The sequence below is a fragment of the Hyla sarda genome, chromosome 5 (genome assembly GCF_029499605.1).
Source record: "Hyla sarda isolate aHylSar1 chromosome 5, aHylSar1.hap1, whole genome shotgun sequence".
Classification (NCBI taxonomy): domain Eukaryota; kingdom Metazoa; phylum Chordata; class Amphibia; order Anura; family Hylidae; genus Hyla; species Hyla sarda.
The window spans coordinates 363763830-363776807 of NC_079193.1; the positions used below are offsets into that span (position 1 = coordinate 363763830).

Here is a 12978-nt window from a genome sequence, read left to right on the forward strand (position 1 = left end):
AATTTCATGGGTGCCACCCCCGGCAACATGGTAAAGCCCGGATACGGGTATAATTACTAAGTCCTAATTTGGCTTGCCGACCGGTTATACATATATGAAAAAGGTCTTATACGGGATAAACCGCATCCGTAGGGCGCATAGTGTGAATACTGCATAATGTATGTACATTCCGTTTGGTCCAGACTTAAAATATTTTTGGACTCATGCTTTGGCCTCATAGGTTTATGGGGATAATACTGGTTAACGTATATCTATATGTACGCGGATCATGTGCATCAAGCGCAAATACCACAAATATCCAATATAATAGTATAGGTGGCAATGTGCACACGTATATGTTTACGGGCCATACTATGTCTATAAGTAAAAAGGAACATAAAACCACATATTATTTTTTTATATATATATATATGGAGAAACCGCAGCAGTGAACAGTTCCCAAGAAAAAAAAAGGAAAAAAAAAATTTTTCTTTCTACTTAAACAGGACATGCAGAGCCTGTCGTGCATCCGCAAAGGCTCCGCAAAGGGAGATAGCTGTACAGGTCCTTCCTCGTCAGGAGTGCAGGAGCAAAAGAGAAAGAACAATGGCCGCCGCTCCCTTATATGGGCAGGGGCAGGGCCGCTTTTACTGGTCCAATTAACTGTCACTCACCATTACAAGGAGTGATGGGAGAAATACGTCATAGGGACCTCCAAAGGTCCTGAAGCACAAAACCATAGAGTTTACCTGATCACGTGACCCGCAGGTCCTGCTACGCTATGGACAGGTAATTAACTATTTATTTACATTTATACAATCCTATAGATATAAATCCCAAATGGTTCCTGGATAACTACTATCTGGATGAGAGGTGACTAGGGATGAACTAAACAATAAAGACCCCGACGTCCTAGGGACTCTGGCTAAGGGGACCTATATACACAAGTACCGGTAGGATACGGTACCGGGACACCACACAACTACTCCTGTTTATGCGCAAAAAGGTGTTGAGCTCTGAGCCCAACACGTCCAGGTATGTGGGCATTTTACAAAGTGGAAACTGTTATCATGTTGCCCTTGGTAACGGCACAAGGATAGCGCCACCACTGTCTGTTTTTTCTTTCCGTTTAAACATACATACACATTGTGCATACAAGGCTTGGCTTCCAGTTGACTGTCAATCAAGCAGGGACAGGGATGGGAGGTGGAGATAGGAGGTGTTCCAGTCATCAGCACTTCAGGAGCTTGGCAATGCCTCTTTGACATTCCCAAGCCCCTGAAGTGGCATGCCTCCTTGCTCCCCCTGCCATCCTGTCCATGTTGATTGACAGTCACCTGGACGCTGAGCCCTGTTTTTGAATCTTGGATAATACACATATGTAGGGCAATTATGCATAGGCTGCACGTCGACTAAGCTTTACCGCAACAGCCGTCATGCCCCCTCCCATAGACTTGTATTGAGGGTGTGGGGTGTGATGTCATGAGGGGGCGGGGCAATGACATCACGAGCTCCCGGCGCCGGCTCTAAGCATTTTGTTCCAAACGCTGAGCAGCGGAGTACCCCTTTAACACCAGAGAATAAAACCATTTTTTTTTTTGTTACGGAAGCACAGACAGGTATATGAAAGGCACCCCATATGTCTTCTTGCCCTAACAGATATCTAACAGTGGCAGAAGTTTGGAATGTGAATTGCGGCTGGCGGATTCCCTTACAAGAATGGAGGGCGGTATGATGCGATATGGCGGTAGGAACCGTTATCACAGAGGAGTATGGAATCTTTGGTTTTTCCATTTGCTAGATTCCTTTCTGAGAACCGAGCAGCTTAGACAGAGCCGTGTTATTCTTCAATCACTTCCAGCACCGACGCTCTTGGCCGCGCACCCTAATAGAAACTCAATGGATGAAATACGTAGTATAATTGGAAGCAGGTTCCCAACGTGTGTTACACATGTCTGCACTTATCTCACAGGACAGGATCATCTCAGTTCATGCGGGAAAAACAACTGCGTTCCGGGTCCCAGTCCTGCAACATACTACATGAGTTCTGCATGGATAATATTGGAGATCTCTATATGGAGTAAACAAGCAGAATGTACCGTCACATGGTGAATTCACTGACTCATTTCCTGTTGTTTTTTTCTTCGTGTCTTTTTTTATTAATTGAGACCTAAACTTTCTAAGCACCAGCTGTTTCCTGCATACACCCCAACAACCTCCAGATACTAGAAATAATGGTGACCAATACCTGTGGTCCTTACGTCAGGTGACACTCTACACAAATCATTCAGTACGTACAAGTGAGGTGCCACAATAGGACACTGGGGAGTGATGAGAAAGATAAGTATTTGTAGATAACCCACTGCTACGGTGTGTCCGGCTAATGGAGTCCCATGCTCAATCAATGCAGCTTTAAAGGGGTACTCCAGTGAAGAACAATTATTTCTTATCCACTAGCTCCAGAAAGTTAAAGGGGTCCTCCGGCACTAAGACATCTTATCCCCCCCCCCCATTACCATCAGCCCCCTGAGCATGTTCGCTCCAGGTCTGATGACAGCTGCCAAGCCCCTCCCATAGGCTTGCATTGAGGGGGTGGAGCGTGTCGTCACACGGGGGCGAAGCCGTGACATCCCAATACTCCGGCCCCCGTGATCGGCAGTCATCAGACCCGGAGCGAACATGCTCCGGGGGCTGATGGTAACGGGGTGCTGCGTGAAGATCACAGGGGTGTCCAGCGGCGAGACCCCCGCAAACAGGCATCTTATCCCCTATACTTTGGATAGGGGATAAGATGTCTTAGTGCCGGAGTACCCCTTTAAACAGCTTTGTAAATTACTTAATCCTTCCAGTACTTATCAGCTACTGAAGTTCAGTTGTTCTTTTCTGTCTGAACACAGTGCTCTCTGCTGAAACCTCTGTCTGTCTCAGGAACTGTCCAGAGTGGGAGCAAATCCCCATAGCAACCTCTCCTGCTCTGGACAGTTTCTGAGACAGACAGAGGTGTCGGCAGAGAGCACTGTGGTCAGACAGAAAAAAACAACTCAACTTCAGCACTTGATAAGTACTGGAAGGATTAAGATGTTTTAATAGAAGTAATTTAAAAGTCTGTTTAACTTTCTGGAGCCATTTGATATAAAAAAAATAGTTTTTCACCGGAGTACCCCTTTAACGGCAGGAAGACTGCTTCACATTCACAGTCAGAGAGGGTACATTATTATTGACACAAGGGGAATTTATAAAGGCTTGAATGCCAGTTTTCTGATGTTAAAACAGTGCCACTTTACTAAACAATTTGTTATCACTTTTTCTGTGTTTTCCACCAGTTGTCTAGTATCAGTATGATTAAATTACCCCTACATGTTCAAATAATACCACCATACAGTATTCAACATAAACCACTGCAGTGTTCAAATAATACTACCATATGGTGTTCAACATAAACCACTGCAGAGTGTTCAAATAATACTACCATATGGTGTTCAAATCATACTGCACACTATTCAAAAATTATCGCCACGTAGTGTTCAAACAACACCACATAATGTTTGATACACCGCAACTGTTTGTACATCGTACACTTTACGGTAAAACTAACATGTTCTCTTTATTCTCTACGTCAATACGATCAAAGCAATACCAATATTTACGTGCTTTTCCATTATTGTACTACTTAAAAAAAAAACTCAAACTTGTTATTTTATTATTATTTTTTGTTTAAAATTGTCCTCTTTTGACCCCCTATAACTGTCTTTTTTTCCGTATATGGGGCTGTATGAGTGGTAATTTTTTTTGCCATAATCTGTGATTTTTATAGGTACCACTGTATATGCATATAAGTAGTTTTTTGGTCAAGAATATAATTCATTTTTTGGGGAAAAAGGGGTGATTTCATTTTTTATTGGGGGATTGGCCTAATCATTTTTAAAAATAAACAAAAACATTACTTTTAAAAAATGTTTTTTTTTTTAGGTCAGCACACATCTATTGATTGCTATTACTGTTCGGTGCTATGCGTAGGCATAGCAACGATCAGTGCTATCTGCAGTCCATTTGTACAGTCTGCCAAAAGGCAGACCATACAGAGGGATCTCGAAAGAGGCGCATGGAGAAGAGGAGGAGACCTCCAGCAGCCATCTTGACCTATCGGATCCCCACAATCGTGATGCAGGTGGTCCGATGGAGTCCCTTCATGCCCCACAGATAATTTAGATGCCGTCATCAATATTGTGGGATTGGTTTAGTCTAAATCAATGTTTCCCAACTAGGAGGCCTCCAGCTGTTGCCAAACTACAACTCCTAGCATACCCCACTGCATTTTAGTATAGCTGCTTTTTTTCTATCCTTTTGTTTCTGCTTTGCACCCTGATATAGAGGTTAAAGAGGTATTCCAGGAAAAAAAACTTTTTTTTTATATCAACTTGCTCCAGATAGTTAAACAGATTTGTAAATTACTTCTATTATAAAATCTTAATCCTTCCAATAATTATCAGCTGCTGAAGTTGAGTTGTTCTTTTCTGTCTGGCAACGGCGCTCTCTGCTGACATCTCTGCTTGTCTCGGGAACTGCACAGAGTAGAAGAGGTTTGCTATGGGGATTTGCTTCTGAATCGGGCGGTTCCCCCGACAGGTGTCATCAGAGAGCCCTTAGACAGAAAAGAACAACTCAACTTCATCGGCTCATAAGTACTGAAAGGATTAAGATTTTTTAATAGAAGTCATTTACAAATCTGTTTAACTTTCTGGAGCCAGTTCATATTTAAAAAAAAAACCTTTTTTTTCCTGGATAACCCCTTTAAGCCCCCGTGTTTTTGTGTTTGGTTTAATCCAAAGTTTCCCAACCAGTGTGCCTCCAGCTGTTGCAAAACTACAACTGCCAGCATGCCCCAACAGCCTTTGTGTGTATTAAACTGTGTATATTAAACTGGCTGTGTGTATTAAACTTATTGTATTTTTTATTGAATTATTCCCATACATGTTTCTTTTATGAATACATGATCTCTCTTGGCTGCAATCAATGAGACTTCCTATGGAGTTAAATCAGTGTTTTCCGAACAGTGTGCCTCCGTCTGTTGCAAAACTACAACTCCCAGCATGCCCGGACAGCCTTTGGCTGTCCGGGCATGCTGGAAGTTGTAGTTTTGCAACAGCCGGAAGCACACTATTTGGAAAACACTAGGTTAACTGGTCAGTAGCCTTGGAGCAGATGTGCATTGCTATTCCCTACTGGAGGACGCTTTAGTGATCGGCTTTTAGTCCTTGATGCTAATGCCAGAGCCATTAGCGAACCTGAATATTGGAAGTGGTTCAATACAATTAGAAAAGAACTCCAATGAAATGTTAATGTATATACAAATAGTATTAAATGAAAACATATAATCATAGGGGAGGTTCATCCACACTGTAGCATGGGAAACATGGATCAAGAGTCCGAATCAATGTGGCAAATTGGGAAAAGACTTGATAGAAAATTGGGGCACTGCTGCCCTGCTCTAATGTTACAAACCTACAGCGACACAGATGGTCACTATTACCATATCTCCATACTTCACTGTAAGGGATGGTATTGGGCAGGTGATGGGCAGTGCCTTGTTTCCTTCTGACATGATGCTGTACCCACCATGATCACTGTAGGGATTGTATTGGGCAGGTGATGGGCAGTGCCTTGTTTCCTTCAGACATGATGCTGTACCCACCATGATCACTGTAGGGATGGTATTGGGCAGGTGATGGACAGTACCTGGTTTCCTCCAGACATGATGCTGCCCCCACCATGATCACTGTAGGGATGGTATTGGGCAGGTGATGGGCAGTGCCTGGTTTCCCCCCAGACATGATGCTGCCCCCACCATGATCACTGTAGGGATGGTATTGGGCAGGTGATGGGCAGTACCTGGTTTCCTCCGGAGATGATGCTGCCCCCACCATGATCACTGTAGGGATGGTATTGGGCAGGTGATGGGCAGTGCCTGGTTTCCCCCCAGACATGATGCTGCCCCCACCATGATCACTGTAGGGATGGTATTGGGCAGGTGATGGGCAGTGCCTGGTTTCCCCCAGACATGATGCTGCCCCCACCATGATCACTGTAGGGATGGTATTGGGCAGGTGATGGGCAGTGCCTGGTTTCCCCCAGACATGATGCTGCCCCCACCATGATCACTGTAGGGATGGTATTGGGCAGGTGATGGGCAGTACCTGGTTTCCCCCAGACATGATGCTGCCCCCACCATGATCACTGTAGAGATGGTATTGGGCAGGTGATGGGCAGTACCTGGTTTCCCCCAGACATGATGCTGCCCCCACCATGATCACTGTAGGGATTGTATTGGGCAGGTGATGGGCAGTGCCTTGTTTCCTTCAGACATGATGCTGTCTCCACCATGATCAATGTAGGGATGATATTGGGCAGGTGATGGGCAGTGCCTGGTTTCCCCCCAGACATGATGCTGCCCCCACCATGATCACTGTAGGGATGGTATTGGGCAGGTGATGGGCAGTGCCTGGTTTCCCCCAGACATGATGCTGCCCCCACCATGATCACTGTAGGGATGGTATTGGGCAGGTGATGGGCAGTACCTGGTTTCCCCCAGACATGATGCTGCCCCCACCATGATCACTGTAGAGATGGTATTGGGCAGGTGATGGGCAGTATCTGGTTTCCCCCACACATGATGCTGCCCCCACCATGATCACTGTAGGGATTGTATTGGGAAGGTGATGGGCAGTACCTGGTTTCCTCCGGAGATGATGCTGCCCCCACCATGATCACTGTAGGGATGGTATTGGGCAGGTGATGGGCAGTGCCTGGTTTCCCCCCAGACATGATGCTGCCCCCACCATGATCACTGTAGGGATGGTATTGGGCAGGTGATGGGTAGTGCCTGGTTTCCCCCAGACATGATGCTGCCCTCACCATGATCACTGTAGGGATGGTATTGGGCAGGTGATGGGCAGAACCTGGTTTCCCCCCAGACATGATGCTGCCCCCACCATGATCACTGTAGAGATGGTATTGGGCAGGTGATGGGCAGTACCTGGTTTCCCCCAGACATGATGCTGCCCCCACCATGATCACTGTAGGGATTGTATTGGGCAGGTGATGGGCAGTGCCTTGTTTCCTTCAGACATGATGCTGTACCCACAATGATCACTGTAGGGATTGTATTGGGCAGGTGATGGGCAGTGCCTTGTTTCCTTCAGACATGATGCTGTACCCACCATGATCACTGTAGGGATGGTATTTGGTAGGTGATGGGCAGTGCCTGGTTTCCCCCACACATGATGCTGCCCCAACCATGATCACTGTAGGGATGGTATTGGGCAGGTGATGGACAGTACCTGGTTTCCTCCAGACATGATGCTTCCCCCACCATGATCACTGTAGGGATGGTATTGGGCAGGTGATGGGCAGTGCCTGGTTTCCCCCCAGACATGATGCTGCCCCCACCATGATCACTGTAGGGATGGTATTGGGCAGGTGATGGGCAGTACCTGGTTTCCTCCGGAGATGATGCTGCCCCCACCATGATCACTGTAGGGATGGTATTGGGCAGGTGATGGGCAGTGCCTGGTTTCCCCCAGACATGATGCTGCCCTCACCATGATCACTGTAGGGATGGTATTGGGCAGGTGATGGGCAGAACCTGGTTTCCCCCCAGACATGATGCTGCCCCCACCATGATCACTGTAGAGATGGTATTGGGCAGGTGATGGGCAGTACCTGGTTTCCCCCAGACATGATGCTGCCCCCACCATGATCACTGTAGGGATTGTATTGGGCAGGTGATGGGCAGTGCCTTGTTTCCTTCAGACATGATGCTGTACCCACCATGATCACTGTAGGGATTGTATTGGGCAGGTGATGGGCAGTGCCTTGTTTCCTTCAGACATGATGCTGTACCCACCATGATCACTGTAGGGATGGTATTTGGTAGGTGATGGGCAGTGCCTGGTTTCCCCCACACATGATGCTGCCCCAACCATGATCACTGTAGGGATGGTATTGGGCAGGTGATGGACAGTACCTGGTTTCCTCCAGACATGATGCTTCCCCCACCATGATCACTGTAGGGATGGTATTGGGCAGGTGATGGGCAGTGCCTGGTTTCCCCCCAGACATGATGCTGCCCCCACCATGATCACTGTAGGGATGGTATTGGGCAGGTGATGGGCAGTACCTGGTTTCCTCCGGAGATGATGCTGCCCCCACCATGATCACTGTAGGGATGGTATTGGGCAGGTGATGGGCAGTGCCTGGTTTCCCCCCAGACATGATGCTGCCCCCACCATGATCACTGTAGGGATGGTATTGGGCAGGTGATGGGCAGTGCCTGGTTTCCCCCAGACATGATGCTGCCCCCACCATGATCACTGTAGGGATGGTATTGGGCAGGTGATGGGCAGTACCTGGTTTCCCCCAGACATGATGCTGCCCCCACCATGATCACTGTAGAGATGGTATTGGGCAGGTGATGGGCAGTACCTGGTTTCCCCCAGACATGATGCTGCCCCCACCATGATCACTGTAGGGATTGTATTGGGCAGGTGATGGGCAGTGCCTTGTTTCCTTCAGACATGATGCTGTACCCACCATGATCACTGTAAGGATGGTATTTGGTAGGTGATGGGCAGTGCCTGGTTTCCCCCACACATGATGCTGCCCCAACCATGATCACTGTAGGGATGGTATTGGGCAGGTGATGGACAGTACCTGGTTTCCTCCAGACATGATGCTGCCCCCACCATGATCACTGTAGGGATGGTATTGGGCAGGTGATGGGCAGTGCCTGGTTTCCCCCCAGACATGATGCTGCCCCCACCATGATCACTGTAGGGATGGTATTGGGCAGGAGATGGGCAGTACCTGGTTTCCTCCGGAGATGATGCTGCCCCCACCATGATCACTGTAGGGATGGTATTGGGCAGGTGATGGGCAGTGCCTGGTTTCCCCCCAGACATGATGCTGCCCCCACCATGATCACTGTAGGGATGGTATTGGGCAGGTGATGGGCAGTACCTGGTTTCCTCCGGAGATGATGCTGCCCCCAACATGATCATTGTAGGGATGGTATTGGGCAGGTGATGGGCAGTGCCTGGTTTCCCTCAGACATGATGCTGCCCCCACCATGATCACTGTAGGGATGGTATTGGGCAGGTGATGGGCAGTACCTGGTTTCCCCCAGACATGATGCTGCCCCCACCATGATCACTGTAGAGATGGTATTGGGCAGGTGATGGGCAGTACCTGGTTTCCCCCAGACATGATGCTGCCCCCACCATGATCACTGTAGGGATGGTATTGGGCAGGTGATGGGCAGTGCCTGGTTTCCTCCAGACATGATGCTGCCCCCACCACGATCACTGTAGGGATGGTATTGGGCAGGTGATGGGCAGTACCTGGTTTCCCCCAGACATGATGCTGCCCCCACCATGATCACTGTAGGGATGGTATTGGGCAGGTGATGGGCAGTGCCTGGTTTCCTCCAGACATGATGCTGCCCCCACCATGATCACTGTAGGGATGGTATTGGGCAGGTGATGGGCAGTGCCTGGTTTCCCCCAGACATGATGCTGCCCCCACCATGATCACTGTAGGGATGGTATTGGGCAGGTGATGGGCAGTGCCTGGTTTCCTCCAGACATGATGCTGCCCCCACCATGATCACTGTAGAGATGGTATTGGGCAGGTGATGGGCAGTACCTGGTTTCCCCCAGACATGATGCTGCCCCCACCATGATCACTGTAAGGATGGTATTGGGCAGGTGATGGGCAGTGCCTGGTTTCCCCCAGACATGATGCTGCCCCCACCATGATCACTGTAGAGATGGTATTGGGCAGGTGATGGGCAGTACCTGGTTTCCCCAAGATATGATGCTGCCCCCACCATGATCACTGTAGGGATGGTATTGGGCAGGTGATGGGCAGTGCCTGGTTTTCTCAAGACATGATGCTGCCCGCACCATGATCACTGTAGGGATGGTATTGGGCAGGTGATGGGCAGTGCCTGGTTTCCCCCAGACATGATGTTGCCCCCACCATGATCACTGTAGGGATGGTATTGGGCAGGTGATGGGCAGTGCCTGGTTTCCTCCAGACATGATGCTGCCCCCACCATGATCACTGTAGGGATGGTATTGGGCAGGTGATGGGCAGTGCCTGGTTTCCTCCAGACATGATGCTGCCCCCACCATGATCACTGTAGGGATGGTATTGGGCAGGTGATGGGCAGTGCCTGGTTTCCTCCAGACATGATGCTGCCCCCACCATGATCACTGTAGAGATGGTATTGGGCAGGTGATGGGCAGTACCTGGTTTCCTCCAGACATGATGCTGCCCCCACCATGATCACTGTAGGGATGGTATTGGGAGGGTGATCGGCAGTGCCTGGTTTCCTCCAGACATAATGCTTAGAATTGATGTCAGACTATTCCTTTAATTTCTTTTTCTTGTAAACTCCAGGCAGCTTTCAGTCTTACTAAGGAGAGGCTACTTTCGGAGCATCCTGCCATAAAGCCCAGATTGGTGGAGGCTTCAGTGATTATTCTGGACCTTTTGAAAGTTTCTCCCATCTGCACACAGGATCTTTGGAGCTCAGCCAGAGTAACCATTGGGCTCTCGGTCACTTCTCTTACCAAGGCCCTTCTCCCTGATATCTTCGATTGGTGGGGCAGCAGCTCTAGGAAGAGTCTCGGTTGTTCCTAGATTCTTCCATGTAACAATTATAGAGACCCCTGAGCTCTTGCAGACTTACAGTGCAGCAGAAATGTTTTTGTCCCTTTCCCCAGATCTGCTTCTCCACACAATCCTGTCTCTGAGCTCTACATGCAGTTCTTTCTACCTCATGGCTTGGTTTTTGCTCTGATATCCATTGTCAGCTGTGAGACCTTATATATACAGGGCTGTGTCTTTCCCAAATCCTGTCCAATCAGGTGACTCTAATGAAGGTGAAGAAACATCTCATGGATGATCAAGAGGAATGGGAGGAGGAGGAGCTAAATATCACGTGTCCTACCAATGGGTCTGAATACTTATGTTTTCATTTTAGTTTTTCCTTTTTAATTCATTTGCAACACATTCCAGCATTCTGTTCTCACATTCTCATTATGGAGTAATAAGGGCAGAATGATCGGGGGGAAACCTTTATTTTTATTTTAGCATAAGGAGCAACATAGCAACATGTGAAAATAGTGAAAGGGTCTGAAAACTTTCTGAATACGTTGTTTACTCAGGTTTTGTTCTCTGTTATCAACCTCCCTCTACAGATGGAAGGAGGAAATTCGGAGGGTTATCAGACATTAGGAATTTATTGGGATCTTCAGGTTGGACCACCAACTATGGCAGTGTTTCCCAACCAGGGTGCCTCCAGCTGTTTCAAAACTACAATTCTCAGCATGCCCGATGCCAAAAGCATCATTGTTGCTTTTCCTCTCCCACAAAGTTCAGGTAGTAGGCTAGTAGGCTCCGAAACTCCTTTGCCACATAAAAGGACATCAGTATCATATATCGCACTTGGAACATGGAGGGCACTGATGTGGTAGCGGGTGTGATGAGGGCAGATGTTGTTACCCTAGGGGCAGATGGCATTAACCCCTTGTATTTGTGACGCCAGGGCGTGGTTTAGCCTAAAACCACCCGAAGGTATACCGCTGGATCCTGGACTAGGCACGGGGGCAATAAAGACTCTGATGCAAAGTTATGAACAGCAATAGCTTTACTGAGGGTAGACAGATGGTAAAGTCTATACAGTTCAGCCAGGGCCCGAGGAGGTGACCAGTGACGTAGAGACCTTAAGGGCTTGCTGGGACTTGTAGTAGGACTGGACAATTTAATGCAGACCACGCTGACCTGACAGATGACAGGGACTGACTTGACTCATAAAGCTGTGACTTTATCTTACTTGACTTGATGGCGGCTGCAGGACTGGACTTTGAGGTCTCCAACACTCTGGACACACACACTAGACAAGACTGCACTGGACCTCAGCAGAAGAGAGAGAGAAGCTCCACCCAGGGCTTATATGGGGGAGACTAGCAGGGAGCCCATAGGTCCCCCCTGCGATCACCTGGTCACTGGTGCCTCCTGGGTAACAATCACATGACATATCACATGACATAACTCTTAAAGATACAACACATTTTATAATACAATACACTGCAGAACATATGTACAGGGGGGAAACATGTACAAGGGGCCCGGGGGACACTGAGGGAGGCTGCCTGACAGGACAGCAAGGGAACGGGGTAACATCCCGTACTGGGCCACCACACTGATATATATTTATTTTTGAGGCATAGAAACTTTGAATTACATCTATCGAGAGGTGAAGGTAAGTATTAAAGGGAACCCTATTACTTTAAAACTTAGTCCCTATAAGTACAACATAACTACTATAATAATGATATAATTTTTGTTATATTTACTTTAAAAATGTTAATAATAAAACGAATCTTTGAATCACTCCATAGTTAAATAACATTCTAGGAGCTGTAGTTGTGCAACATCTGGAGGTCCACAGTTTGGAGACCACTGGTCTACACCATCAGGGATGGCTCTATATAATACTGTTTATACCCCAGCGGCAGCCATAAAGTAATCGGATAAATAATTAGTGAGCGAAGAGATAAAAGGAAGAATCATCAGGGAAGGGTCGGCTTTTCATGGCTGCTCGAAATCCCGCTGGAGCGTTGGCGTTGCCTCGCAGTCATCTGTTGAAATCGCTTGTGTGTTCTGAGCTAAACGAGATCTCTTTTGTGAACATAACACCAGCGATCAGGCTGCGCCTCCTGAGACCGCTCCGGCTAAGTAGCTCCAAAAACGCGGAGTATACAAACGGCGCGCGGTAATGTAACATCTCCACATTACAGCCAGCCGCCAATAATGGCATTAAATGGGGCCATCGATTCCTGCATCAATTTGCTCCAGAAATATCTATTTCGTAGCGTAAACTGAACAAAATCTAAAGATGGACTAGAGGCCAGGATAAAGAATAAGATGCGGAGT

The 12978-nt window shown here is 47.8% G+C and overlaps 1 protein-coding gene and 1 long non-coding RNA gene across 11 annotated transcripts in view; one reads left to right on the forward strand and one right to left on the reverse strand.

The window, feature by feature from the left end:
* Positions 1-2617, forward strand: part of LOC130274439 (uncharacterized) — a 105523-nt gene extending 102906 nt beyond the window's left edge. Inside the window, exon 3 of one of the 5 annotated variants that reach the window (XR_008844384.1) lies at positions 1952-2605. This is a non-coding gene — a long non-coding RNA (uncharacterized LOC130274439). Of the gene's footprint in view, positions 1-1638 lie in introns of all 5 variants that reach the window. The other 4 variants (XR_008844381.1, XR_008844383.1, XR_008844382.1 and 1 more) reach the window with 4 other exon arrangements.
* ASAP1 (ArfGAP with SH3 domain, ankyrin repeat and PH domain 1) overlaps positions 1-12978 on the reverse strand; it is a 389691-nt gene that overhangs the window by 323910 nt on the left and 52803 nt on the right. The window lies entirely within an intron of this gene.